The following is a 12,034-nucleotide window of genomic DNA, read 5'->3' as shown; positions in this document are numbered from 1 at the left end:
CTAACATTACCGCGGTATGTCCCATATAAAACACACATTACCAATATAACTAACTTTACCAATATAAAACTAACATTACCGCAGTCTGTCCAAAATAAAACACACATTACCAATATAACTAACTTTACCAACATAAAACTAACATTACCGCGGTATGTCCCATATAAAACACACATTACCAATATAACTAACTTTACCAATATAAAACTAACATTACCGCGGTATGTCCAAAATAAAACACACATTACCAATATAACTAACTTTACCAATATAAAACTAACATTACCGCAGTCTGTCCAAAATAAAACACAAATTACCAATATAACTAACTTTTCCAATATAAAACTAACATTACCGCGGTATGTCCCATATAAAACACACATTACCAATATAACTAACTTTACCAATATAAAACTAACATTACCGCGGTATGTCCCATATAAAACACACATTACCAATATAACTAACTTTACCAATATAAAACTAACATTACCGCAGTCTGTCCAAAATAAAACAGAAATTACCAATATAACTAACTTTTCCAATATAAAACTAACATTACCGCGGTATGTCCTATATAAAACACACATTACCAATATAACTAACTTTACCAATATAAAACTAACATTACCAATATAACTAACTTTACCAATATAAAACTAACATTACCGCGGTATGTCCCATATAAAACACACATTACCAATATAACTAACTTTACCAATATAAAACTAACATTACCGCGGTATGTCCTATATAAAACACACATTACCAATATAACTAACTTTACCAATATAAAACTAACATTACCAATATAACTAACTTTACCAATATAAAACTAACATTACCAATATAACTAACTTTACCAATATAAAACTAACATTACCGCGGTATGTCCCATATAAAACACACATTACCAATATAACTAACTTTACCAATATAAAACTAACATTACCAATATAACTAACTTTTCCAATATAAAACTAACATTACCGCGGTATGTCCCATATAAAACACACATTACCAATATAACTAACTTCACCAATATAAAACTAACATTACCGCGGTATGTCCCATATAAAACACACATTACCAATATAACTAACTTTACCAATATAAAACTAACATTACCGCAGTCTGTCCAAAATAAAACACACATTACCAATATAACTAACTTTACCAATATAAAACTAACATTACCGCGGTATGTCCCATATAAAACACACATTACCAATATAACTAACTTTACCAATATAAAACTAACATTACCGCGGTATGTCCAAAATAAAACACACATTACCAATATAACTAACTTTACCAATATAAAACTAACATTACCGCAGTCTGTCCAAAATAAAACACAAATTACCAATATAACTAACTTTTCCAATATAAAACTAACATTACCGCGGTATGTCGCATATAAAACACACATTACCAATATAACTAACTTTACCAATATAAAACTAACATTACCGCGGTATGTCCCATATAAAACACACATTACCAATATAACTAACTTTACCAATATAGAACTAACATTACCGCAGTCTGTCCAAAATAAAACACAAATTACCAATATAACTAACTTTTCCAATATAAAACTAACATTATCGCAGTCTGTCCCATATAAAACACACATTACCAATATAACTAACTTTACCAATATAAAACTAACATTACCGCAGTCTGTCCAATATAAAACACACATTACCAATATAACTAACTTTACCAATATAAAACTAACATTACCGCAGTCTGTCCCATATAAAACACACATTACCAATATAACTAACTTTACCAATATAAAACTAACATTACCGCGGTATGTCCAAAATAAAACACACATTACCAATATAACTAACTTTACCAATATAAAACTAACATTACCGCAGTCTGTCCAAAATAAAACACAAATTACCAATATAACTAACTTTTCCAATATAAAACTAACATTACCGCGGTATGTCCCATATAAAACACACATTACCAATATAACTAACTTTACCAATATAAAACTAACATTACCGCGGTCTGTCCAAAATAAAACACACATTACCAATATAACTAACTTTACCAATATAAAACTAACATTACCGCAGTCTGTCCAAAATAAAACACAAATTACCAATATAACTAACTTTTCCAATATAAAACTAACATTACCGCGGTATGTCCAAAATAAAACACACATTACCAATATAACTAACTTTACCAATATAAAACTAACATTACCGCAGTCTGTCCAATATAAAACACACATTACCAATATAACTAACTTTACCAATATAAAACTAACATTACCGCAGTCTGTCCCATATAAAACACACATTACCAATATAACTAACTTTACCAATATAAAACTAACATTACCGCAGGCTGTCCAATATAAAACACACATTACCAATATAACTAACTTTACCAATATAAAACTAACATTACCGCAGTCTGTCCAATATAAAACACACATTACCAATATAACTAACTTTACCAATATAAAACTAACATTACCAATATAACTAACTTTACCAATATAAAACTAACATTACCGCAGTCTGTCCAAAATAAAACACACATTACCAATATAACTAACTTTACCAATATAAAACTAACATTACCGCGGTATGTCCCATATAAAACACACATTACCAATATAACTAACTTTACCAATATAAAACTAACATTACCGCGGTATGTCCAAAATAAAACACACATTACCAATATAACTAACTTTACCAATATAAAACTAACATTACCGCAGTCTGTCCAAAATAAAACACAAATTACCAATATAACTAACTTTTCCAATATAAAACTAACATTACCGCGGTATGTCGCATATAAAACACACATTACCAATATAACTAACTTTACCAATATAAAACTAACATTACCGCGGTATGTCCCATATAAAACACACATTACCAATATAACTAACTTTACCAATATAGAACTAACATTACCGCAGTCTGTCCAAAATAAAACACAAATTACCAATATAACTAACTTTTCCAATATAAAACTAACATTATCGCGGTATGTCCCATATAAAACACACATTACCAATATAACTAACTTTACCAATATAAAACTAACATTACCGCAGTCTGTCCAATATAAAACACACATTACCAATATAACTAACTTTACCAATATAAAACTAACATTACCGCAGTCTGTCCCATATAAAACACACATTACCAATATAACTAACTTTACCAATATAAAACTAACATTACCGCAGTCTGTCCAATATAAAACACACATTACCAATATAACTAACTTTACCAATATAAAACTAACATTACCGCAGTCTGTCCAATATAAAACACACATTACCAATATAACTAACTTTACCAATATAAAACTAACATTACCAATATAACTAACTTTACCAATATAAAACTAACATTACCGCGGTATGTCCCATATAAAACACACATTACCAATATAACTAACTTTACCAATATAAAACTAACATTACCGCGGTATGTCCCATATAAAACACACATTACCAATATAACTAACTTTACCAATATAAAACTAACATTACCGCAGTCTGTCCAAAATAAAACACACATTACCAATATAACTAACTTTACCAATATAAAACTAACATTACCGCAGTCTGTCCAAAACAAAACACAAATTACCAATATAACTAACTTTTCCAATATAAAACTAACATTACCGCGGTATGTCCCATATAAAACACACATTACCAATATAACTAACTTTACCAATATAAAACTAACATTACCGCGGTATGTCCAAAATAAAACACACATTACCAATATAACTAACTTTACCAATATAAAACTAACATTACCGCAGTCTGTCCAAAATAAAACACAAATTACCAATATAACTAACTTTACCAATATAAAACTAACATTACCGCGGTATGTCCCATATAAAACACACATTACCAATATAACTAACTTTACCAATATAAAACTAACATTACCGCGGTATGTCCAAAATAAAACATACATTACCAATATAACTAACTTTACCAATATAAAACTAACATTACCGCAGTCTGTCCAAAATAAAACACAAATTACCAATATAACTAACTTTACCAATATAAAACTAACATTACCGCGGTATGTCCCATATAAAACACACATTACCAATATAACTAACTTTACCAATATAAAACTAACATTACCGCGGTATGTCCAAAATAAAACACACATTACCAATATAACTAACTTTACCAATATAAAACTAACATTACCGCGGTATGTCCTACCGCGGTGTATGACCGGACTCTTTCATTTGCCTATGAAATCTTAAATAATGAAATAAACACATAATAAATCTTAAACAGTTATTGGATAAGCACAGGCAGCGAAAACAACATAAAGCAGTAAGTAATTCTACACTCTAAAAAGTAATTCCGATGGCCTTTAGCCAATACTTAAATATATGCACTGCTGTATAATAAAAAATCAAGTTACATTATATTACACAATTTTTTACTTGCAGTTGTTATTTTATTGAGTTCTGATAACGCACAAATTATAAGTGTTGTTTCAACACACTATAATGAATCACCTGAACTTAAGATATTTGGTTAAACAATAAAGAACAAAATTTAGCTTCTAGCAACTTAAAATACATACACTGTACGACTTAATTTTCTCAGTAGTTTGAATTCGCCCTGCCCACACGGACAGAAACAGTCTGTGTTCTCAAGGCGCCCTTTCTTCATTGTGGAGCGAGTTTTTCACAAGCAAGGTGAGCATTCTAACTGTTACAAACATTTTAAAAAGTATATATCTGGAGATTTCACTTTTGTGATTTGAATAATTTGCCCGCTTTGCAGTTGAAGGTCGGCAGGCACAAACTACAAGAGCGAGAGAGCGGGGAAGAGAGAGTTTGAGTGCTATGCAAATTAGCTAGCTAGCTAGCCAGTTTTTCTTCAGCCTGGCATAGACCGACACACCATTTGGTGTTATAAACTGAGTAAAACTTGACTTTTTCATGGATTAAAATATTTGCATTGACATAAAATTTCCCTGTTGAGCTATTAAAAACTTATTTTTTGTCTAGTCTATTTTGCGATGTTTGTGTAGCAAAAGTAGCCAACAACTATGCTAAGGTTAGCTAGCTAATTATTACGTGTTTGCTTTCTAGGTAAAAAATAAACTAAACAATAAACATTACTCATTTGTTTAATGCATATCATTTTTCAAATACTGTATACTGTTTGGGGCATGTATTTTGGTTAATTGCCATTGCAAGGTTTGGTGTATCATAGCTTTGTGCCATTTTGCATTCACTTAAGTTACTCTTAAGTAAGTTACACATATTTATGGTTTACTCCACACAAAACGTGTTTTGACATATGTAATTCCTTTTATACTGGATCTTAAAGGGGAATTGTTTGTTAATAATTTGTTAAATTGTAGTTCTACAATTACTGACTGTAATCCATCTGTTTCTCTGCATGCCCCCTTCACCATGTTCTTCAATGGTCAGGACCATCACAGAGCAGGTATTATTTAGGTGGTGGATCATTCTCAGCACTGCAGTGACACTGACATGGTGGTGGTGTGTTAGTGTGTGTTGTGCTTAGTGGATAAGACACAGCAGCGCTGCTGGAGTTTTTAATCACCTCACTGTCACTGCTGTGACATTATAGTCAATCAACCAAAAATATCCAGCCAACAGTGCAGCGTCCTGTGACCACTGAATGAAGGTCTAGAAGATGACCAACTCAAACAGCAGCAATAGATGAGCGATCGTCTCTGACTTTACATCTACAAGGTGGACCAACTAGGAGCGTCTAATAGAGTGGACAGTGAGTGGACACCGTATTTAACAATTCCATCAGTGCTGCTGTGTCTGATCCACTCATACCAGCACAACACACACTAACACACCACCTCCATGTCAGTGTCACTGCAGTGCTGAGAATGATCCACCACCCAAATAATACCTGCTCTGTGGGGGTCCTGACCATTGGAAAAACAGCATAAAAGGAGGCTAATAAAGTATGCAGAGAAATAGATGGACTACAGTCAGTAATTGTAGAACTTCAAAGTGCTTATATGGTAAGTGGAGCTGATAAAAGGTACAGTGAGTGTAGAAACAAGGAGGTGGTTTTAATGTTATGGCTGATAAGTGCATTAATGCAGGAGTTCAAGGAGTAGGGGTCAGGACACTTTTGTTTTATAAATGTGTTTTACAGACTGATATGTGGAATTTGTTTTTTCATAGTTTTTATTGTTGTCCACTAATGGGATTTGTTAAAAGTAGATGTGTTCTGTAATAAATGATTTTTGGTAATAATTCATGTTTCCATGTTCTTGTATCATTGTTTAAATTGTTTTACATTCAGCAGATTCAGTGCAATGCTAACAAACATTCAAATTAATGTTTAGAGATATTAGGCTACAGGATGTTGGATCAACGTAATTCTACGAGCAGTTGGCATAACTCAAAAAGACTAATGCAAAATGTTGCCTTAATTTTTTTTGTTGACCCAATGTTTTATTTAATATTAACAACTTTTAAGTTAAATGAATATTAAATAAAACATTGGGTCAACAAAAAAAATCAAGGCAACATTTTGCATTAGTCTTTTTGAGTTATGCCAACTGCTTGTAGAATTACGTTAATCCAACACAATATTATAGGTTTGGTGGATTAGATTTTCATAATTCAGTAAAAAGCATTTTTAAATAACATCAACTTAAAAATATCTGTTCATGTTGACAGTTATTAAGTTTGTGTAATTTAAAATATTGTGTTGGGTCAACGTAATTCTACGAGCAATTGGCATAACTCAAAAAGACTAATGCAAAACGTTGCCTTAATTTTTTTTGTTGACCCAATGTTTTATTTTTTAGAGTGTACATATATTCCTTAGATTTAAGTTTGTATAAAATAACTTACGTGTTAACCGCAACACAATATGAATCCTTATGAAGAGTTTTGGCTTTATTCACTCTTCTGACAGCTACAGGAACCTCAGTTCTGTTAAATTTCCTCGGAGTTACACTGAGCTTTTAAAGCGTGTGTGCGGCGCACCGGGAGGGCTCGTGTCTGCTTTATACAGCACCGCGCAACATTTCCGCTCGAGGGCGCATGATGGGATGCACAAAGTTGTTGCGGTATTACTGAAAACTGACACTGAACTGAGAGCTTCACCACAATTTTGATATCAAGAAATAAATTCCTACTTATGGCATATGGCAAGCCGTTTTATCTTTTAATCCTCCTTTTCTTGATATGAGTAATTCAATTTTTGATATCAAGAATTAAATTCTTACTAGTAAAAAATGAATTTTTACTAGTAAAAATTAAATTTTTGATATCAAGAATTGAATTATTACATGTTCTAATGATAATTAGATGATTTGCATGTGGATTTAAAGGCGGGGCTAACTTGGGTTGTGCTTTTCTTAAAGAGACAACATCATGAACCACATGTACTGCAAGCCATTGTAAACAAAATAGTAAAGGTTGTACATTACAGATTTTGCAGCATACTCGAGCATTTACATTAAAAAATAAACATTTTAAAAACTGCAGACTGAAAACACATCTAACCCCTAAATCTATACTCTATCGCGTAATCTACAGTACATATCTATGGCAAGCCATTTTAGCTTTTAATCCTCCTTTTCTTGATATCAGGAATTCAATTTTTGATATCAAGAATTAAATTCTTAAATTAATATTTTGATATCAAGAATTGAATTCTTGATATCAAAAAATACAATTCTTGATATCAAGAATTAAATTCTTGATATCAAGAATTAAATTTTTGATATCAAGAATTTAATTTTAGATATCAAGAATTTAATTCTTACTAGTAAAAAATGAATTTTTACTAGTAAAAATTTAATTTTTGATATCAAGAATTGAATTATTACATGTTCTAATGATAATTAGATGATTTGCATGTGGATTTAAAGGCGGGGCTAACTTGGGTTGTGCTTTTCTTAAAGAGACAACATCATGAACCACATGTACTGCAAGCCATTGCAAACAAAATAGTAAAGGTTGTACATTACAGATTTTGCAGCATACTTGAGCATTTACATTAAAAAATAAACATGTTTAAAAACTGCAGACTAAAATACGTACATCTAACCCTTAAATCTATGCTCTATCATGTAATCAACATATCAGTATTAAACCACATTTCTTTTGTAAAGTCTAGGTTCAGTAGATGGCGCTTGAAAACAGATTTGAGATTAAATGCCTTTTGAAACCAGAGACTGAACGGTCTACTAAATAAATACACATTTTTTAAATTCCTCTTTTAATGAAGTTTATTTTAGAAGAAAAAAAAGATCTTAGAAGTCAGAGCAGTGCCACAACGCCTCATCCATTTTCATAAGGGGCCCAAAAGCATGGCTAGGGCCCAAAAGCATGGCTAGGGCCCCCAAGAGGCCCTGGGGTCAAAGTCCCTAATAGTCAGAGGATTCTTAAAATGGAGGGCCCTCGGAAATAAAAATATATTGTATCATAAATGTTGATAGGCATCGCAAAATGTTTTGGGCCAGGGCCCCCCTGGGGCCCCCTCACCTCGAGGGCCCCTGGGCGTTGGCCCCACTGGCCCGGTCAGTAATCCAGCCATGACGAAGTGGTGTTTATTTTGTTAGAAATTCGAGTTTACAACAAACCTGGGTAAATTTACCACCATGGATCTTTATTTTATGGATTATAAACTGGAGGAGAGAAATCATGGTGGATTTATTTATAAAGAGAAGCTACAAAGTGCGCACTTTGATAGAGGAACTAACCAGAACTGTGTTGTGTTGTTCAGGTAATAACATCAATCATGTCTGTATTATTTAGGTACTGTAAAATGTATTTATTTAATGTTTAACATAAATGGAGTTACTAACACCAGACTGAGGCTCTTGTGTTGTTGCAGTATCAGTAAATCTTCAAAGCTTCCTCATGTTATCACAATCTGAAAGGGTGTCTGTAGGTGGATCCTATAGTACTTATAGTCATTACTGAAACCAAACCTCCACTATGTAGCAACAACATCTAACATGTGCAAAGATTCTTTTACATTTACAAACATGTACACAGAAAATAGGGGAAAATGGAAATTGACAGGGGGTGTCCAAACTTTAAGACTTAAAAATATGAAATGCCAAATTATGCCATGTTCTTTACATGCTCCTATTGTTTTGTTGTTGAATAAATACAAGCCTAAAATAAAAGCCTACATCACCTATTCAATGTCAGGACACTGTAAATGTATTATAACCGGAAATCTGGGCTAAAATGAACACACTGAACTGTTCACTACTGATTCTACATTATAAAATCTACATCAGGATGTTGAACTGTTTCTGCTCACGGTATTTACACACAGACACACACTGTTTTTTTACTGCTTAAATTTAGTTCATGCCACGGTTATTAATTTCTCTTACGATTTGCACTGTTTTTCTAACATTTGTATATGTATATCTGTAATTTTGTATATATTGTATATTTTCTATTACTACTGTTTTTATTGCGTATTTTATTTTTTATTTTACTGTTTTGTGTAATTATATTTCCTATATATGTTACCAAGCTTTGGCAATACGAATGTCCATATTTTGTCATGCAAATAAAGCTACGTTTGAGTTTGTGTGTTTGAGTTTGTGTGTGTGTGTGTGTGTGTGTGTGTGTGTGTGAGAGAGAGAGAGAGAGAGAGAGAGAGAGAGAGAGCGCGAACAGTAGTCTGTCTTCATTGGTTCTTTTTATTTTTCTCTCTTTTATGTTATGGCTTGCTTACACCCAGACCATGTCTGAACAAGTTTCATATGTAAATAAAAAAAATACACTTTTTTAATTTAAACCTAATTCCAAGATTAATATTAAAACAAATAAATAAACTCGGTTGTACAAGCTCCCACTGATGGATTTGTATTGGATTTGTGGCATGTGGTGACTTTTTCACTTGCCTATGACTTTAAACTTTTAATGATTTAAATTAGAGATGCATGAGTACCGATACTGGTATCAGGTATTAGCCCGATACCGCGCTCATTAACTCGTACTCGCAAACGAGGCTCCGATACTAAACATCCGATACCTTGTGCACGTTGCTGCGTTAACGCAGGGATTTTCAACCTGTGGGGCGCGAGTGCCATTACGAGATTTTTTTACTTCTAAAACTAAAGCAATTCATTTTTCACCCACGGGAGACAGATTGAATTATTCTCACTGACCACGCTCACACGCACGTTTAATGTTCTTTAGTTCCGTTTGAAAAAAAAAAAACCTTCAAAATAGAGCTAACAGCGAAGATAACCGGTTAGAAAAGCAGCGACCGCTGTTACAGGACGTGTTTGTGTTCAATACTCTGTTTACAGTGTCGATACAAGTGATTCAGGAGTCGACTCATTTTAAGCTTCTTTTCTCAGTCATCTCTCCGTGTTTACTGTTATAATAAATGATGTGGTTGTAAATAAACACCAAATACTACAGAACATTTTGTGTGACTCGCTTACATTATAAAGCTCAGGCTTAATTATACTGGTTATTACCACAGAGCGGGAGCCGACTCAGAGTCGTTTACGATTTACCGAGGTGAACCACGAATGTACTGTATGTGCTGATAGAATCGGCTCAGATGGGATCGGACTGTATTATCTTTTTAAAGTAAATATTTCAATCAGCAGAATCGCATCGCATGTATGATGTGCACAACGTTAATTACGTGCGTTTATTAATGAAGTTAACGTTAGCTTGACAGAAGCTTTCTCAATGATGTCTGTGCGGTGTTTTTTTTTTACAATTAGTGATGGCAACCCAAGCAACTGTTCCACTGCACTATTTTACACTAAAAACTACACTATTCCATAATGCTCCAGATTGCATCATTCTAAATAGGTATCGGTATCGGCGAGTACTAAAATACATGTACTTGTACTCGTACTCGGTTGGGAAAAAATGGTATCGATGCATCCCTAATTTAAATAAACACATAATAAATCCTAAACAGTTATAGAGTAAGCAAATGCAGTAATAACAACATAAACCAGTAACTGATTGTACATATATATTTTAAATATAAGTTTGTATAAAATTACTTACGTCTTAATTCGATGTTAAAGTCAAACCGCAACACAATACGAATGTCCTCTTTTAAAATAAGCAGAGTTTAAAAACTGTAAGATAAATATTTATGAGGAGTTTTGGCTTTTCTGACAGTAACAGCAGCTTCTGTTCTGTTCAAGTCTCTCTGCATTAGAAAATCGTCCTAAATCGCATTCTTAAAGTGTGCACTACATTGGAGGTAGTGCGCACTGCTCGGTCGGTAAAGCATTACATTTACAGCATTTAGCAGACGCTTTTATCCAAAGCGACTTACACAATGAGCAACTGAGGGTTAAGGGCCTTGCTCAGGGACCCAACAGTGGCAACTTGGTGGTGGCAGGGCTTGAACCGGCAACCTTCTGTTTACTAGTCCAGTACCTTAACCACTGAGCTATCACTGGCCCTGCAGTAAAGCAGTAAGCTCTCTGAGTACACAGCAGCATGGCCTCACATTTTAACATCAGACAAAGTAATTCTGTCGTTCATCACAAAGCTTTAATGAAGTTGTTCAGGGCTGTACAAAATCTTAACATTTTAATGGTCTTATATACACTTGTAAACAGCCGACTCTGTTTCTTTTGTTGTGTTTGCATACTGAAAAATGGCTGAACATGCAGTAAGCCATCCGGGTACTTTTCACATACTATTCAGTGCAGAAGGTTGTGATTTTGGACACGGCCCTACTACACTGCCCGTGTGATGCTGCGGTCGGTCAGGGAGGAGCACAGGTTACTGAGAATCCCCAAATAAATTTGCACATGTCAGATTTTATTTTATTTAGTTAAAAAAACTAAACATTTTTTATTAAGCTATAAATATGTAAGTTTTTCAAGTATTTAAGTTTTACTTTGCATTGAGGTGGATTTCTTTATTATATATTTGCATAAATGTAATATATAAAAATGAATCATCACACAGTAATATACCTGTGGGGAACCATATTCCCCAGGTCTCCAGGTAAATC

The sequence above is a fragment of the Trichomycterus rosablanca genome, chromosome 2, assembly GCF_030014385.1.
Source record: "Trichomycterus rosablanca isolate fTriRos1 chromosome 2, fTriRos1.hap1, whole genome shotgun sequence".
Classification (NCBI taxonomy): domain Eukaryota; kingdom Metazoa; phylum Chordata; class Actinopteri; order Siluriformes; family Trichomycteridae; genus Trichomycterus; species Trichomycterus rosablanca.
Note: the sequence above shows the minus strand (reverse complement) of the source record.